General features: G+C 45.0%; 1 long non-coding RNA gene across 2 annotated transcripts; it reads right to left on the bottom strand.

The window, feature by feature from the left end:
• Nucleotides 1-3,005: 3,005 nt before the first annotated feature.
• LOC133381893 (uncharacterized) lies at nt 3,006-17,382 on the bottom strand. Of its 2 annotated transcripts, none has more exons than XR_009761747.1 (4): nt 17,314-17,382; nt 15,782-15,865; nt 10,787-10,867; nt 3,006-3,656 (listed from the first exon to the last, which is right to left on the bottom strand). It is a non-coding gene; the product is annotated as an uncharacterized LOC133381893 (long non-coding RNA). The 2 variants fall into 2 exon arrangements; XR_009761746.1 differs by lacking the exon at nt 17,314-17,382 and adding an exon at nt 16,915-17,223.
• Between the last annotated feature and the right edge of the window lie 1,806 nt (nt 17,383-19,188).

The following is a 19,188-nucleotide window of genomic DNA, read 5'->3' as shown; positions in this document are numbered from 1 at the left end:
CCCACGTAGAGTGCATTACAGTAGTCCAATCTAGAGGTTACCATAGCATGGATAACTGAGGCGAGATTCTCCCTGTCCAGATAGGGTCGTAGTTGGGCTACCAGCCGAAGCTGGTAGAATGCATTCCGTGCCACCGAGGCTACCTGAGCCTCAAGTGACAGGAGCGGGTCTAATAAGACCCCCAAACTACGTACCTGCTCCTTTAGGGGGAGTGTAACCCCATCTTTCTCCTCATAGGGTTTTGTTTCCAGTTCCCTGATCATCCTCGTCACCCTCCTCTGAACCTGTTCCAGTTTATCTGAATACTATGTCAAGTGTGGTGTCCAGAAGTGGATGCAGTACTCAAGATGAGGCCTAACTATTGCCTAAGAGAGGGGAACTGTACTTCATGCAATTTGGAAACAATGCTTCTGTTAATGCAGCTTAAAATAGCATTTGCCTTTTTTGCAGCCACATCACTGTTGTGAGCCCCGCCAGGTGGCAGAGGGGGTGAGTCCTCTTCTGACAGATACCTCCAGGGAACAAGGTGACCTGTAAAACTTGTAACATCCCTGGTGTGATATGGTTTGAGCATATTCACATGCACCACCTTCTGTTTTTTTGAGTTGTCAGCCATGATGACATAGGTCAGGGTGTCAAATTTTTCCCTAATCACATAGGGTCCCTCCCAGCTGGCTTGCAACTTATCATGCTTTTGGGGAATGAAGGCCATGACCATATCCAGCAATCTAGCTCTATATTTGCTTGACACTACCAACTGCTTGACTGGTTCACATTCATTCTTTCTCTCAGCAGGCATCCACAGTCTGTACAAAATCCCATTCTCACACACAATTTGATCCCTCAGATTGTCAGTAAAGGGAATCCTTTGTGTAAGGGCTTGGTCCTTCATTTGCTTCAAACTTTCATCCTTACTCAGCTCTTCTCTGAACTGCTGTGCCTCTGCACTAGAGACCATTCGAAACAGTGTGTATCTCTCAGCAGGCCTGCTAGGGGGTGCTATGGCGACCTCAGTCTCAACCACAGATTCTACTGTGTTTTGTACAGAGCCGGCTAAAATGGCTTCTGCTCCTTTGCTCCTTTGGTTTCGGGTCACAACATATATTTTTCCTTGTGCCCCCATAACATCTCTTCCCAGTATCACTGGTTCTTGTTGGGCATTAATACCCACTTTACAGATCTCCTCCTTTCCTTTCCACTTTAATTTTATCAGGGCCATGGCCATTTCTTGTTCACCCCTCACCCCTCACTCCTTGGATTGTCACCGTTTCCTGAGGTAATATTTCCTCAGATTTTATCAAATCTGGCCTCAGTAACGTCTGAGCGGCACCAGTATCCAGCAATGCCCAATAATTTGCCCCTTGCACACTCACTTCTTCCCTCAGACTCGAATCTAAGTCTTGTACATTTGTCCAGTTTATCTGGCAGAAATGAACTTTCTTTGTTTCTAACTCCCTTGGTTCTGCTTTCACTGCCCTTCCCTGAGCAGGATTACCAATGGGGTTGGCAACCTCACATTGGAAATGTAGGTGCCCCCGGTCTACCACATTTACAACATAATTTCTCCTCCATTTTGGGGCACACAGATCCACTCTGGGGTGTCCTGTGCCCTTCAGATTTTATTGGAGGGCTCACTCGCTGTGGTACCGCATCCTTTCTGCCACCATTATATGGTCTGGGTTTAAACTCTCTTGATGTTTTCCCCACCCAGCCAGTTCTATTGGAGGCAAAGTGATCTGCCAACTCTGCTGCCTCTTGAACAGATTTAGGGGAACGGTCTTTCACAAGGAGCCTTATTTCTGGTGGTAACTGATGGCATAATTGATCCAGTATCATGAGGCTTTTCACCTCTTCCACCGACTGGCAGTTTTGAAATAACTTTCTGAAATAGGTCCCTGTCTGAATCTTTTGTACACTGCCTCTTTAAACTCGGCATATGTGATGGGCCTGTCTGAGGGGAAATATTGGTATACCTCTGCCAATTCCCCTTTGATCAAATTTGATAAATATTGCATGTATTTATCTTCCGGTAGCCCCCACATCTGAGCTGCCTTTTCAAAGGTGTTGAGGTAAATTTGTGGATCTTGTCCAGGTTCAAACATCGCAAAATCTTTTGGTGTAACCTTTATTTTTGTTTCATTTCTGTCCTTTCTTGTTTCATCAGAATGAAACTTGTCTCTTTCAAATTTTAACTTTTCTAGCTGTATCTCAGCATCCACTCTCATTATTTCCATTTCAAACTCTCTAACTTTTTCCTCACTTTCCCATCTTAACTTTTCTCTTAAATATTCTATATAAGCAGGATTGCTTGAGCACCCTACTGGGGTCTCTTCCCGGACAGGTTGTTTGTGTTGGATTGATGTATGTGTTATTAATGCCACTAGCAATTCATCTACCACTTTACCTTTGTGAGGTAAATTGCATGTTATGCACTTTTCCACCAGCTCCTCTCTTTTCATCTTTATATATTCAGCCATGTTTTTAGGAGTTCACTCACACTTTGCTGCACACTCTTTGCCAGTCACTCTCACAAGTAATCTTTGTTATTTCTTTTCACCACACCACTTTTAGGGACTCTCTGTTGTTCGTATCCCACCACTACAGCCACCACCTGTGACGTCCTTCCCCAGCACCACCTGTGAAGCTCTCACTTGTGGCTACCAGCAGACAGGATCGTCAGGTTTTCTTCTTACCCTTTACAGCTCTAGCACAGATCTCAACAGATCCCCCTGCTAGGCCACACTACTCGACACTCTGTAACCCTTTAGCCAATAGACTGTGCCTAGTCTCTGCCTAGCTATTCCAATACCTTGTGACACTGGGTATAGGTAATTTTTAAACCCCCCTGCAGCCCCTTGACTCTGAAGCTTACAGCCCTGGGTTTCCTCTGTGGTACTGGATACAATTTCCTCTGCTCCGCCGCTGCCACCATTTGATACAACTGTTCAGCCTTGGTTACTTGCTATCCCCCCCTGGTTTGTGTTTCCCAGCTGAAGGAATCAGGCTTTTGTTTAACCAAGAAATATTTATTTAGTATTAGAAGTAACAAGATTACTTAAGACTTTGTTTACAAGCATATGGTTTCATCTATATTCTGACATGTACTTTACTTCTCATTAATTGCCTCAGAACTCCGACTCACTCTCAACAACAACAACAACCTCTAAACACCTCTCTCAACCTCCAACATCCACCACAACAACCACCCTGATTCAACTGTCATTCTTCCATTTATACTCCCAGCCATTCAAATCCTCAGCCAATCATCCAGCATTCTACTGCTCATGTACTCCCCCTCCTCTTCCACTCCACTTACCATATGTCTTTTATATAACCAGCACTTACCATATTTACAATATAAGCAGGAACATCACAGGTGTAACTGACATTGTTCATATGGTGGGGACGGAGAGGACCTTTCATTTCCTGGGAAGGAGGAAACCCTTTGCACTGATTTTTTTAATTAATATTTTTGACCGTGTATCTCTGAAGGCCCAATCCAGCCAAAGTGGCAGGCAGGTGTTTACTGAGAAGCAAGTCCCTCGGAGTTCATCCCACATGATTTCCAAGTGTGTGCCCAGGACTGCAGCCTTCATTGCCCCATGGAAATCAGTGGGGGGGCTCAGATGCATCCCTTCAGTTCAGGGCTGGGCAGCCTGCAGAAAGGGGATGGCAGAAAGAAAAAAGTGGGAGCCCTGCCCATTTTATCCCTGGCCTTGCCCACTGACAGCCTGTAGCCCCCCAAGGGTTTGTGGCCCTCAACAGGGAAAGGTGCCCCATCCCTGAGGCTGGATCAGGCCCAAAGGGCAGGGCCAGATTATCCATTAGGTTTAGTAGGCTAAAGCCTAGTGGCCTGGAATTCTTGGGGGCCCATGCATATGCTAAAAAAAGATTATAATATAGATTTTTCATTATGTACAAAAAGAAAATGTTTCTACTTTGCAATCACATTCATAATGTTCTAAAAGGATGGCTTAAAAGACATAATGCACACCAGCCAAATAAAAACAGTCAATTAAAATTTTATTTTCCATAAATTTACTGGGCCTGCACTTTGCGCCAATATTTAATATTAATCACTGTTTTTAACCTTTGCGGTTTGTGGTGTACATACTGTATGTATAGGCAGGGCCTGTTCTAAGAACATAAGAACATAAGAAGAGCCTGCTGGATCAGGCCAGTGGCCCATCTAGTCCAGCATCCTGTTCTCACAGTGGCCTACCAGGTGCCTGGGGGAAGCCCGCAAGCAGGACCCGAGTGCAAGAACACTCTCCCCTCCTGAGGCTTCCGGCAACTGGTTTTCAGAAGCATGCTGCCTCTGACTAGGGTGGCAGAGCACAGCCATCATGGCTAGTAGCCATTGATAGCCCTGTCCTCCATGAATTTGTCTAATCTTCTTTTAAAGCCGTCCAAGCTGGTGGCCATTACTGCATCTTGTGGGAGCAAATTCCATAGTTTAACTATGAGCTGAGTAAAGAAGTACTTCCTTTTGTCTGTCCTGAATCTTCCAACATTCAGCTTCTTTGAATGTCCACGAGTTCTAGTATTATGAGAGAGGGAGAATAACTTTTCTCTCTCCACTTTCTCAATGCCATGCATCATTTTATACACTTCTATCATGTCTCCTCTGACCCACCTTTTCTCTAAACTAAAAAGCCCCAAATGCTGCAACCTTTCCTCGTAAGGGAGTCGCTCCATCCCCTTGATCATTCTGGTTGCCCTCTTCTGCACCTTTTCCAACTCTAGAATATCCTTTTTGAGATGAGGCGACCAGAACTGTACACAGTATTCCAAATGCGGCCGCACCATAGATTTATACAATGGCATTATGATATCGGCTGTTTTATTTTCAGTACCTTTCCTAATTATTGCTAGCATGGAATTTGCCTTTTTCACAGCTGTCGCACACTGGGTCGACATTTTCATCGTACTGTCCACCACAACCCCGAGGTCTCTCTCCTGGTCGGTCACCGCCAGTTCAGACCCCATGAGCGTATATGTGAAATTCAGATTTTTTGCTCCAATATGCATAATTTTACACTTGTTTATATTGAATTGCATTTGCCATTTTTCTGCCCATTCACTCAGTTTGGAGAGATCTTTTTGGAGCTCTTCGCAATCCCTTTTTGTTTTAACAACCCTGAACAATTTAGTGTCGTCAGCAAACTTGGCCACTTCACTGCTCACTCCTAATTCTAGGTCATTAATGAACAAGTTGAAAAGTACAGGTCCCAATACCGATCCTTGAGGGACTCCACTTTCTACAGCCCTCCATTGGGAGAACTGTCCGTTTATTCCTACTCTCTGCTTTCTGCTTCTTAACCAATTCCTTATCCACAAGAGGAGCTCTCCTCTTATTCCATGAGTGCTAAGCTTCCTCAGAAGCCTTTGGTGAGGTACCTTGTCAAACGCTTTTTGAAAGTCTAAGTACACCATGTCCACTGGATCACCTATATCTATATGCTTGTTGACACTCTCAAAGAATTCTAATAGGTTACTGAGACAGGACTTTCCCTTGCAGAAGCCATGCTGGCTCTGCTTCAGCAAGGCTTGTTCTTCTATGTGCTTAGTTAATCTAGCTTTAATAATACTTTCTACCCGTTTTCCAGGGACAGAAGTTAAGCTAACTGGCCTGTAATTTCCGGGATCCCCGCTGGATCCCTTTTTGAAGATTGGCGTTACATTTGCCACTTTCCAGTCCTCAGGCACGGAGGAGGACCCGAGGGACAAGTTACATATTTTAGTTAGCAGATCAGCAATTTCACCTTTGAGTTCTTTGAGAACTCTCGGGTGGATGCCATCCGGGCCCGGTGATTTGTCAGTTTTTATATTGTCCATTAAGCTTAGAACTTCCTCTCTCATTACCACTATTTGTCTTAGTTCCTCAGAATCCCTTCCTGCAAATGTTAGTTCAGGTTCAGGGATCTGCCCTATATCTTCCACTGTGAAGACAGATGCAAAGAATTCATTTAGCTTCTCTGCAATCTCCTTATCGTTCTTTAGTACACCTTTGACTCCCTTATCATCCAAGGGTCCAATTGTCTCCCTAGATGGTGTCCTGCTTTGAATGTATTTATAGAATTTTTTGTTGTTGGTTTTTATGTTCTTAGCAATGTGCTCCTCAAATTCTTTTTTAGCATCCCTTATTGTCTTCTTGCATTTCTTTTGCCAGAGTTTGTGTTCTTTTTTATTTTCTTCATTTGGACAAGACTTCCATTTTGACAAAATTCCCCACAACCTTTTGATTAGCAAACTAGTTAAATGCGGACTAGATGGAAATACTGTCTGGTGGATTCACAACTGGTTGGAAAACAGTACTCAAAGAGTGGTCGTCGGTGGCTCTGCTTCGGACTGGAAGGAGGTTACGAGTGGAGTGCCACAGGGTTCTGTCCTGGGGCCAATACTCTTCAACATTTTTATCAATGACTTAGATGGTGGGGTGGAGGGAAGCCTTATGAAGTTTGCGGATGATACAAAACTGGGAGGGATAGCTAACACAATGGAAGACAGGAATAAAATCCAAAGGGACCTGGATACACTAGGAAATTGGGCTGAAATTAATAAAATGGAATTCAATAAAGACAAATTGCAAGATTCTGCATTTAGGCCACAAAAACAAAATGCATGGGTACAGGATGGGAAATACCCGGCTTAGCAGTAGTGCGTGTGAGAAGGACCTTGGAATTGTAGGGGATCGCAAGTTGAACATGACCCAGCAGTGTGATGCTGCGGCAAAAAAGGCAAACGCGGTTTTGGGCTGCATAAACAGAGCTATAGTTTCCAGGTCAAGGGAAGTAATAGTCCCACTATATTCTACATTAGTCAGGCCTCATCTGGAATACTGCGTTCAGTTCTGGGCGCCTCATTTTAAGAAAGATATAGACAAGTTAGAGCGGGTTCAGAAGAGGGCGATGAGGATGATAGCCGGTATGGAGAACAAGTCTTATGAGGAAAGGTTGAAGGAACTTGGCATGTTCAGTCTGGTGAAGAGAAGGCTGAGGGGTGACATGATTGCACTCTTTAAGTACCTGAAGGGCTGTCACATAGAGGAGGGTACAGATTTCTTCTCTGCTGCCCCAGAGGGTAGGACTAGGTCTAATGGTTTTAAGTTGCAGGAGCGTAGATTCAGGTTGGACATTAGAAGGAACTTCTTGACAGTAAGGGCAGTTCGGCAATGGAACCGACTGCCTAGGGAGATGGTGGGATCCCCTTCACTGGATGTCTTCAAGTAGAGGCTGGACAGCTATCTACGGGAGATGCTCTTGCTGTGGATTTCCTGTTGTACACCGCCCTGAGAGCCTGTTGCTAAAGGGTGGTTTAAAAGTGCAATAAATAAATAATAAATAAATAAAGGCCCCTTCCAACTCTATGACTCTATGATTCTATCATCTGGGCCAACGCATGTGTCATGACACACACTTGATCTTGTCTCCTGTTCAGGACAGGAAGAAGGTGATCTGAGAGTGGAGGGGTTCTTAGTGACTCCGTTGTCATGGACAGATCATCACCTGACAAGGTTTAGACTTTGTCCCCCAGTAACCTTCGCAGGGGTGAAGGCCGATTAAAAGGGTCCGCCCCCGGAGACTCATGGATCCAGATGGTTTCCTGAATGCTCTGGGGGATATTTCCAGCATGGCTGGCAATACTGCCGAAGTCCTGGTCAATCTCTGGAATACGGAGGTGACCCAAGCGGTGGACATTATTGCTCCAAAGCACCCTCTCTCACCGGGAAGGCCCATAATACACCTTGGTATACTGAAGCCTTGGGCCTGATGAAACGGCAGGGACAATGGCTAGAGCGATAATGGAGAAGAACTCAGTCCGCTTCCGATCAAACACAAGCTAGAGCTCATTTTTGAACCTATCATGTGGTGGTGATGGCAGCGAGGAAAGTGCACTTCTCTGCCACCATTGCATCTGCTCAGTGTTGTCCAGCAATGCTTTTCCGGTGGTCTGGGGTCTTTGGGGCCCTGGCCCTACATGAGACTCTGAGCCCTCAGTCAGTCGCTGTGACATGTTTATGAGGCACTTTGCAGATAAAATTGCTCACATTTGGACTGACTTGGACTCCTCATTAACTGCAGTTGTGCCAGATGTCCCTGAAGCTGTCTGCAGTTCTGATTGCTTGACCACAAAAATAGTATTCTAGAGGTGGAAGAGGTAGAGAAATGGGCAACCAAAATGATCAAGGGTTGCAACATTTGGGGATTTTTGCTGTAGAGAAAAAAGCTTAGAGGAGACATGACAGACGTGTCTGATCACACCAGACATTTAAAGCACATGCGACACAGATGTAAAGCACACGGCTTCCCGCAACGAATCCTGGATAATAGTTTTTCCTCACTGTGCTACATTCCCAGCACCCTTCATAAACTACACGTCCCAGGACTCTTTGGAGGAAGCCACATGCTTTCAATATACACTGTGGATGTGCCATAAAGGTGCATGGTGTGGAGAAACTGGACAATACCCCTGGATTTAGCAGGGAACTTACACCTGGTGTAGGAAGAGGGAGGGAAGTAGCTCTCACCAATTTGCACCTGTTGCAGGAAAAACGTCACTCGCTAAACAGTTTGTCTGCCGGGCTACCCTAAAACAAGGAGGGCAGGGCCACGTTTCTGATTTTCTGAATTAAACGGCGACCTTAATTCTAAGAGGATAGGAAACTGGGGAGGGCTGGCAGTGTTGGAAGTGGGGCAAGAGCAACTCCTGTTTTGTTGGTGCTGCAGAAGGGAGATAGAGTTTGGGTCCTCCAGATGGATAGGCCTGTTTACCTTTATCTGTGTTTCTCTGACTGTCTTCCTTCTGTCACTAGACTGTGACATCTTCAGGGAAGCTTACCTGCCCCTCGTCCTTCCGCCTTTTCCACTCCTTTGTCCTCCGACTGTCCGGGAGAGAGGAGACATCCCTTTGTCTCTGCTCTCCCCAAGCCATGAGGCTAAACCCTACACCTGGGCGCTATGCTCCAACTTAGTTAGTTACTTAGAACTAGGTTTGCTTTTCCATCTACTATGGATTTCTACAAATAAAGTAGCTTTTCTTATTTTACCAAGTCTCCAGTCTCAGTGATGCTGATGCAGGGTAAAAGCCAGCTTTCCTAGGCAAACACAAGCACATGCTGGCACACTCGCATTTCGACATCTCCTGTTACTTTGCTGCTGTTGTATTGCTTTAAATGAAATTAAGCACTCACAGATACACACAGCACAACAGGCAGAATGAAGGCATTGAAAGAAGAGCCTCACTATTCAACCATCACAGCTGAACCAAAGACAAATGAGGACACATGCAGAAGCGGCCCATTTAGCGCACTGGTGTCTCCTTAGCTCTGTTCCGACTATGGGGCGCCTCCATCTCCAAGCTGAAGGCCCTGAAATTCAGCATCAGAACCGCAGATGTTCCGAGGGATGCTTCCATCCGGCCACACCACAGCCAGCCCAGCTCAGGGGAGAGACAGAGGGGACATGGGCAGAGCTGCATCCTCTAATCTGGAGGGTCTGCAGGGAGGGGGCGCTTCAGGGGGGTCATCACCCTCTTCCACCCTCCCCTCTGCCCCCCAAATTGTATACCATTGTTTCGAGGCTCCCCCCCATGCAACCCCGCTCACTTAGAGGCTTTCTGTTCAGTAAACAGTATATAGATTTTGTTAAATAAATAAATACAGGTTGCATTTCAACTGACTTAAATCAGTCCTTGTTCAACAAGTGCTCCATTTTGCAAGTTGGATTTCTGCATGACTTCTCAGAAGGAAGAACCTCGTGGAACTTACTCCTAAGTTAATTATACATAGGATTGCAATTGTAGAATCAAAATGTATTGTTGGGAATTGCTGGCAGTCAGGCAACCCTTAAAAATCATTGGAATATACAGTAGGGCCCCACTCAAATAGCATGTTAGGTTCCAGACCCCCACCGGAAAGCAAAAACCACCGAAAAGTGGATCAGCTGTAGCACGAGGGTTTGGAACCTAACCCACTGATTGCACCAGAAGAGGAGAAGATCAGCTGTAGTGAGCTGATCAGCACATTCAGTTGCAGCGCAGGGAGCTCCAGCCCCCCTCCAGCTGATCACCCCACTGGTGCCGTATTAACGGAACGCTGAAAAGCGGTGCACCGAGAAGCGGGGCCCTACTGTAGTGGATTTCTCCTATCCACCCCCTTTGAAACAGAGATCCTTTATTCTGTATTTTCTTTTTTAAATAAACTTTTTGGGCTCGTGGGTGTGTTAAATTCTGGTAATCAATGTAAACAGCTTTGGCAGCCAGCCAATTTTCTCACTAGTCCTTACAGAGCAAAAGGGATTCCATTTCTCACGGAGGCTTTTGGAGGAGTAAAGAAATCCCCGTCCTCTGAATGAAGGACCTGCCGCGCCTGCCAAGAGATTGGTTTCCATCTTGAAATCCGATTAAAAATAAAGCAAAGTCCCCTTTTGGTTTTCTGAACCCCAACGACAGACATCTAGAGTGATCTGACCCATAACAGTGCCTCGAGTCCTCCCTCCTGCCCCACAGGACCATTTCAGCCTTCACAACCAAAGTTCTGCTGCTGTAGAGAATCTCTGAGGAGGGAAATATTGTGAGATGTTGGATGAAGAGGAGACAGGAGAGCAAAGCGGCCAGGAGAAACTGTGCCCTGATGGGTCCGTCTGTTCCGGATGATATTACACAGGTGAGGGTGAGGGGGGAGAAGCTTCACCTCCTCAAAGGGCCCCACGACACAGCTAAGCATCTGGGCTCCAGCTGGGAGGAAGGACGGGACATAAATTAAATAATAAATAAGTAAATCTACCTGCTGAGGTCTCCTCCTCTTCTTTGGGTTCCTGCATCACCGGATCTTCTCCTCCTTCCCAACAGGAAATAAGGTCTGGTTCTTTTTTTTTAAAAAAAAGGAAATCAGGCAAGATTAGTTATTTTTGACCACAAAATATTTGGGAATTCCAAATCAAATCTGAACGCTCAAAACATTTTGAACGAGAGCAAAGGGGTGAAGCCTTGCCAACAGCACGCAACTCGGGCCATGTGGCTTGAGCACTGTGGAGCCAGTTCTTTGGAGATCTCTTCCCTTTGAAGTGAAACCAGCCCAGATGTTGGTACACTTTCCAAGTTTATTGGAAGCTTTTTGTCCTCCCCCCCCCAAAAATTCTTAATTACTGTTTTTAAGATCCTTAAGAACATAAGAAAATAAGAAGAGCCTGCTGGATCAGACCAGTGGCCCATCTAGTCCAGCATCCTGTTCTCACAGTGGCCAACCAGGTGCCTGGGGGAAGCCCGCAAGCAGGACCCGAGTGCAAGAACACTCTCCCCTCCTGAGGCTTCCGGCAACTGGTTTTCAGAAGCATGCTGCCTCTGACTAGGGTGGCAGAGCACAGCCATCACGGCTAGTAGCCATTGATAGCCCTGTCCTCCATGAATTTGTCTAATCTTCTTTTAAAGCCATCCAAGCTGGTGGCCATTACTGCATCTTGTGGGAGCAAATTCCATAGTTTAACTATGCGCTGAATCTTCCAACATTCAGCTTCTTGGAATGTCCACGAGTTCTAGTATTATGAGAGAGGGAGAAGAACTTTTCTCTATCCACTTTCTCAATGCCATGCATAATTTTATACACTTCTATCATGTCTCCTCTGACCCGCCTTTTCTCTAAACTAAAAAGCCCCAAATGCTGCAACCTTTCCTCGTAAGGGAGTCGCTCCATCCCCTTGATCATTCTGGTTGCCCTCTTCTGAACCTTTTCCAACTCTAGAATATCCTTTTTGAGATGAGGCGACCAGAACTGTACACAGTATTCCAAATGCGGCCGCACCATAGATTTATACAACGGCATTATGATATCGACTGTTTTATTTTCAATACCTTTCCTAATTATCGCTAGCATGGAATTTGCCTTTTTCAGAGCTGCCGCACACTGGGTCGACATTTTCATCGTGCTGTCCACTACAACCCCGAGGTCCTTATTAGGTCTTACATTTTGGTTGTTATATATATATTATTTTCTGGTGAAGTTTGGCTTTTTTGGAAATGGTCAGCTGCTGTGTGGAAGAAGTTCCTCGAAAACAAAATGGAAATGGACTGCCTTCAAGTCGATCCCAACTTATGGCAACCCTATGAATAGGGTTTTCATGTTAAGAGGTATTCAGAGGTGATTTGCCATTGCCTTCTTTGAAAAGTGAGGTATAAATTTTTAAAAAACCCAATAAATATGCTGTAGAATGTGTCTTGGGTTTAAAAAGGGTTCATATAAAAACCTGTGCAAAACCTGATCTGTGTAGCTTTGCTAGATAATATCTGTGCTGAGAAGCTTCTAGCTCCCTTTGATGCAGGGCTTAATGAGAAGCATTAAGGAACCAAAATGGACCAAAAGAGAAGGAACACAAACTCTGGCAAAAGAAATGCAAGAAGACAATAAGGGATGCTAAAAAGAATTTGAGGAGCACATTGCTAAGAACATAAAAACCAACAACAAAAAATTCTATCAATACTTTCAAAGCAGGAGACCATCCAGGGAGGCGATTGGACCCTTGGATGATAAGAAAGTCAAAGGTGTACTAAAGAACGATAAGGAGATTGCAGAGAAGCTAAATGAATTCTTTGCATCTGTCTTCACAGTAGAAGATATGGGGCAGATCCCTGAACCTGAACTAACATTTGCAGGAAGCGATTCTGAGGAACTAAGACAAATAGTGGTAACGAGAGAGGAAGTTCTAGGCTTAATGGACAATATAAAAACTGACAAATCACCAGGCCCGGATGGCATCCACCCAAGAGTTCTCAAAGAACTCAAATGTGAAATTGCTGATCTGCTAACTAAAATATGTAACTTGTCCCTCGGGTCCTGATTAAAGCTAGATTAACTAAGCACATAGAAGAACAAGCCTTGCTGAAGCAGAGCCAGCATGGCTTCTGCAAGGGAAAGTCCTGTCTCAGTAACCTATTAGAATTCTTTGAGAGTGTCAACAACCATATAGATATAGGTGATCCAGTGGACATAGTGTACTTAGACTTTCAAAAAGCGTTTGACAAGGTACCTCACCAAATAATAAATAATAATAATAAATTTAATTTTTGTGTCGCCTATCTGGCCAGAGCCACTCTAGGCGACGTACACATTAAAATTCAATAAAATACAATATAATACAAAATAGAATACAATGCAGTCAACACTAATGCAGCAGTATAAAATCATTTAGGGCAATCAATGAATAATTATAAAGCAATCACAGAAAAATTAGCCCACCCCGGAAATCCCGAAGGCCTGTCCAAAGAGCCAAGTTTTTAAGGGTCGGCGAAATGTATCCAGGGAAGGGGCATGGCGGAGATAGAATGGGAGGGAGTTCCAGAGAGTGGCGGCCGCCACTGAAAATGCCCTCTCTCTAGTCCCCACCAGCCCAGCTGTTTTCGTTGGTGGGACTGAGAGAAGGCCCTGCGTGGCTGATCTGGTCGGGCGGCTTAATTTGTGGTACTGGAGGTGCTCCTTCAGGTAAATTGGGCCGAGATCGTATAGGGATTTAAAGGTTAACACCAACACCTTGAATTGGGCCCGGAAAACAATTGGAAGCCAATGTAGATGAAATAATACTGGCGTGCTGTGATCATGGCGGCGGCTGTATGTAAGCAGACGAGCCGCCGCATTCTGCACCAATTGTAGTTTCCGGACCATTTTCAAGGGTAACCCCACGTAGAGCGCATTGCAGTAGTCTAATTGAGAGGTGACCAGGGCATGTACTACCAGTGGGAGCTGATGAATAGGGAGGTAGGGTTGCAGCCTCCGTATGAGGTGTAGTTGATACCAAACTGCCCGGCTCACTGCCGAAATCTGAGCCTCCATGGACAGCTTGGTACTTTTGAGGAAGCTTAGCAGTCATGGAATCAGAGGAGAGGTCCTCTTGTGGATAAGGAATTGGTTAAGAAGCAGAAAGCAGAGAGTAGGAATCAATGGACAGTTCTCCCAATGGAGGGCTGTAGAAAGTGGAGTCCCTCAAGGATCAGTATTGGGACCTGTACTTTTCAACTTGTTCATTAATGATCTAGAAGTAGGAGTGAGCAGTGAAGTGGCCAAGTTTGCTGACGACGCTAAATTGTTCAGGGTTCTTACAACAAAAAAGGATTGCGAAGAGCTCCAAAAAGACCTCTCCAAACTGAGTGAATGGGCAGAAAAATGGCAAATGCAATTCAATATAAACTAGTGTAAAATTATGCATATTGGAGCAAAAAATCTGAATTTCACATATACGCTCATGGGGTCTGAACTGGCGGTGACCGAACAGGAGAGAGACCTCGGGGTTGTAGTGGACATCATGATGAAAATGTCAACCCAGTCTGTGGCAGCTGTGAAAAAGGCAAATTCCATGCTGGAGATAATTAGGAAAGTTATTGAAAATAAAACAGCCGATATCACAATGCCGTTGTATAAATCTATGGTGTGGCCACATTTGGAATACTGTGTACAGTTCTGGTCGCCTCATCTCAAAAAGGATATTATAGAGTTGGAAAAGGTTCAGAACAGGGCAACCAGAAAGATCAAGGGGATGGAGCGACTCCCTTACGAGGAAAGGTTGCAGCATTTGGGGCTTTTTAGTGTAGAGGAAAGGCGGGTCAGAGGAGACATGATAGAAGTGTATAAAATTATGCATGGCGTTGAGAAAGTGGATAGAGAAAAGTTCTTCTCCCTCTCTCATAATACTAGAACTCGTAGACATTCAAAGAAGCTGAATCTTGGAAGATTCAGGACAGACAAAAGGAAGTACTTCTTTACTCAGCGCATAGTTAAACTATGGAATTTGCTCCCACAAGATGCAGTAATGGCCACCAGCTTGGATGGCTTTAAAAGAAGATTAGACAGATTCATGGAGGACAGGGCTATCAATGGCTACTAGCCATGATGGCTGTGCTCTGCCACCCTAGTCAGAGGCAGCATGCTTCTGAAAACCAGTTGCCGGAAGCCTCAGGAGGGGAGAGTGTTCTTGCACTCGGGTCCTGCTTGCGGGCTTCCCCCAGGCACCTGGTTGGCCACTGTGAGAACAGGATGCTGGACTAGATGGGCCACTGGCCTGATTCAGCAGGCTCATCTTATGTTCTTATGACCCACCTTTGGGGCTCATTTTTACAAGTAATGCTGAATTTGGCTTCAGGCAGGTGCAGCCTTGCAAGATCTCAGCTGCATGACTGCAAGACAGGGACCCTCTTGCAGAGTATGCATGGCCTCGCTTTTACTTTGGGCTTCAAGGAAATAAAACCCAAGCACTGGAAAAGGATGTATGAAGAAGCCCTCTTCGACGGTCTGCCCCCTTCCTTAAGGGAAGAACCAGCCATCAAGTACTCTGCAGGATCCACAAACAGAAAAAGGAGTCTGTGGCACAAATAGTCCCTGACAACGAAAGCAAGTAACCAAAAGTACACACACCACAGAGAACGGGAAGAAGAATCCGGTGCTGCTGCAACTATTACCTATTCAAATTTTAATAGTCTTTAACTTGGAAATTAAGTGCCAGATATACATGTTTGGGACAGAAGCTTTAGGTTTGAATGTTTGGGGCTCCTGCGTTCCAAAATTTACCACTGCGCCTCTTCTTAAGATCAATGGTCCACAGTCGTGCCCAGAATCCTGGGTGGGATGGGACCATTTCATCCTTCACAACCGAAGGTCTGCAGATGAAGGGAAACTCCGAGGAATGAGATGTTGTGTGATTTTTAGGTGGCAGAGGAATGGAGAGGGAAAAATCAAAAAGAACCAAAATGCTTCAATTCCCAGACCAAAAGGGGCTCCACAGCACAGCTAAGCACCGACCTGCTGAGGTCTCCTCCTCCTCTTCTTTGGGGACCTGGATAAACAGTCTTTCACTTTCTTCCTTACAGGAAGCGAGGTCTCGTTCTTTCAAGGAAACAGACAAGAGGAGTTACTTTTAACCACAACATAAAAAGTCAGGGATTCCATATCAAACCATTTCTACAACCTCGAATCTAAGAGGAGGAAGCATTTTGAGTTTTAATTCTGGGAGCGGGAAAGGAAGAACCCCATTTAGAATCGAGGTAAAAGGATGAGATCCCTTGCCACTGTGGGTGTAAATTACCCCAATAAAAGTCACACCCATTCAGAAGTAAGCCCCACCCAGTCCAATGGGACACCCCCCTAGGTAAGTGCGTTTGGGTTTGCAGATTAAATTATACCAGGTGTGGGGATCCTGTGGCCCTCCAGATGTTGCTGAACTCCCATCACCCCTAATCATTGGCCATCCTTGCAGGAGCTGATGGAATCTGCAGTTCACCAACATCTGGAGGGCCAAAGGTTCCCCTCCTCTTTTTAGGGGGTCACCATATTATTTTATATTAAAGGGCTGGGGCCAAGGGGGAGGAGGGGTGCGGTCTGAGGAGGAAAGGGAGGGAATAAGGGCCTCATTGATACCCTGTCCCCAAGACCCCTCCAAAAAATGCCTGGAGCCAGCCTGGCCCACAAGCGCCAACTAGACACACATGGGAGGCCCTCAAGCCAGAGAGAAAGGCAAGAGCGCATCTCCTGCTGCTCTTCCCCTAATTTTGGAGGTGGCCCATAAACATCAGGACTGGTGGCCCTTGAGAGCCTTCTCTTCCATGCATTTATTTATTCATTTAGATTTATATCCCACCCTTCCTCCCAGTAGGAGCCCAGGGTGGCAAACAAAAACACTAAAAACACTCTCAAACACATCATTAAAAACAGGGTTTAAAATATATTATAACAAAAACATCTTAAAAAGTAATTCCAACAGACACAGACTGGGGATGAAGCCATTTTCCTTAGCCCCTTTTAAAGCCATCCGAGATGTCCACCAGGAGAACTCACAGCCTGATGGGCGACTCTCCCCTGTATGACATTACTCAGGAACATAAAATACAATATATTTTATTATAATATAATATACATTGTCATGGACAGATCACTACCTGGCTGGGTCTAGACTCACTGGGACTCAGAACCTCTGCAGGGGTGGGGGACCGATTAGGATGGTCTGCCCCAGGAGCCTGATGGACCCAGATAGGTTCCTGATGGCTCTTCGGCAGGTGATTCTGTTGAAGCCCCGGTTGACCTCTGGAATGGGGAAATGGCCAGGGCGGTGGACACGATCACCCCTGAGCGTCCCCTCTCACGGAGCGGAGCGAAACCATAAAATAAGACAGGGACTAGAGTGACATTGGCGGAAGACTCGGACCCAACGTTGCAGCTGGTTGCATGCATGTGACTCCCCCCCTGAATTCCCAGGCGAGATGTGGGGGGAGGATCTCCCCCTTTCTCCACCCCCCCAAAGGCAAACTGCTAACCCTTCCCCACCCCCACTGCTGCACCTCTCTCTCGCTCTTGCGTCCTCGCCACGATTCAGCCTCTTCTTCCTCCTCCTCCTCCTCGGAAATAAATCAAGCCTCTTTGCTTCCTATTGTCTCCCTCCCTCCCATTTGCATGACCACATCCTGCCTCTCTAGAAAGCAGAGCTCAGTTCCTTTCCCCGCTGGAGGACTGAATGCCAGGCGCGCTCTGGGCAAACGTCTTGCAGGCTCTGCCCCTTGTGCAAATCCAGGGCGCAGGCGCGGAGGTTCCTACTACGCCCTGTTGCCAAAGCGCTTTTTGCAAACAGCATTTCAATGGTTTCTGCCCTGCATGCATAGGTCTCGAGTGGAGTGCCACAGGGTTCTGTCCTGGGGCCGATACACTTCAACATTTTTATCAATGACTTAGATGATGGGGTGGAGGGAAGCCTTATGAAGTTTGCGGATGATACGAAACAATATATAACAATATATAACAATATTCTGCTACACTGCACCCTTCCCTCAAGCACCATCCCTTGCTTGCCTTTCATTACCTTTTTTGAGGGGGGTGGGAGGAAATGAGGGGATGTCCCTTTTTTGGTTGATTGACAGTTGTACCTGCCTGCTTTATACTTATTTGTACATCTCTTCTAGAAATAGTGTACTTTCAATCCCCCGGGCGGGGCCTCAGCTGCCTCTTGAAACAACAGAGAACATAGTCATGCTGTGAGGACTGGATGTTAGCCTTCAACCCAGGGATGGGGAACATCTGGCCCTGAGGGCGGGGGCAAATGTGGCCCTCCAGACCTTTCTATCTGGCCCTTGGAACTCAATTCACTAGAAAAAACAATAATGCTGGGGAAAACAGAAGGGAGTAGAAAAAGAGGAAGACAAACAAGAGATGGATTGACTCCATCAAGGAAGCCACAGACCTGAACTTACAAGATCTGAACAGGGAGGTTCATGACAGATGCTCTTGGAGGTCACTGATTCATAGGGTCACCATAAGTCTTAATCAACTTGAAGTCACATAACAACAACAAACTTTTCAAAGCATTGATAAATCTCTTCCCTTGTACAGATCCTTTGATGCGCCTGAAGGTAGCCATTCTTTTTTTTTTTTTTAATAATTTTTATTCAAATTTTTCAAAAAAACAAATAAAACAAAATACAACAAACAAATAAAGAAAAAAATAAAGTAAAATAGTTGACTTCCGATTTGTCGCAGATCAGCTATAAGTATATAATATATATCAAACCTGTCCCTTAATATATACATACAGGATCACTTTTCTTCATATGCTATCTTAATTAATCGTCAAATCCCAATATCATCATTTTATTTTAATCTTTCAACATAAAATCTAAAAGAAGCTTCCATTCCTTAGGAAATGTGTCTATCAATTTTTCTCTAAGTAAACATGTCAATTTATCCATATTCAAATTTTCAAAACCAAAACAATACAAAAAGAAAAAACACAAATCCATAACTAATACAATAAAAAGAAAATATATATATATATATAAAATTGACTACCAATTTGTCATAGTTCAACTATAAGTCTATAATATATAACAAGCCTGTATCTTAATAGCTTATAAAATCACCTTCCTCCAGCAATTATCTTAATTGGTTACAAATCTCATTAACATCATATCATTTTATTCTTCCACAAAAAGTCAAAGAGAAGTTTCCAATCGTTGAGATATATGTCCATCAATTTTTTTTCTAGATAAACATGTCAATTAGTCCAACTCATCAAGTCTACTAGATCCAGTAATTTCAAATCACTCTTCTTCTATTATCCGTATTGGTTCCATCTTCCATCTTCCATCTTTACACGCCCAATAGTCTTGCTGTCATAGTCATATAATAAGAGTCTGATAGGAATTGTCATGGCCCCGTCAGAGGAC

Source organism: Rhineura floridana, chromosome 3, assembly GCF_030035675.1.
Source record: "Rhineura floridana isolate rRhiFlo1 chromosome 3, rRhiFlo1.hap2, whole genome shotgun sequence".
NCBI lineage: Eukaryota > Metazoa > Chordata > Lepidosauria > Squamata > Rhineuridae > Rhineura > Rhineura floridana.
The sequence above is the reverse complement of the archived record's forward strand: the minus strand, read 5'-3'. Positions and strand labels throughout refer to the sequence as shown.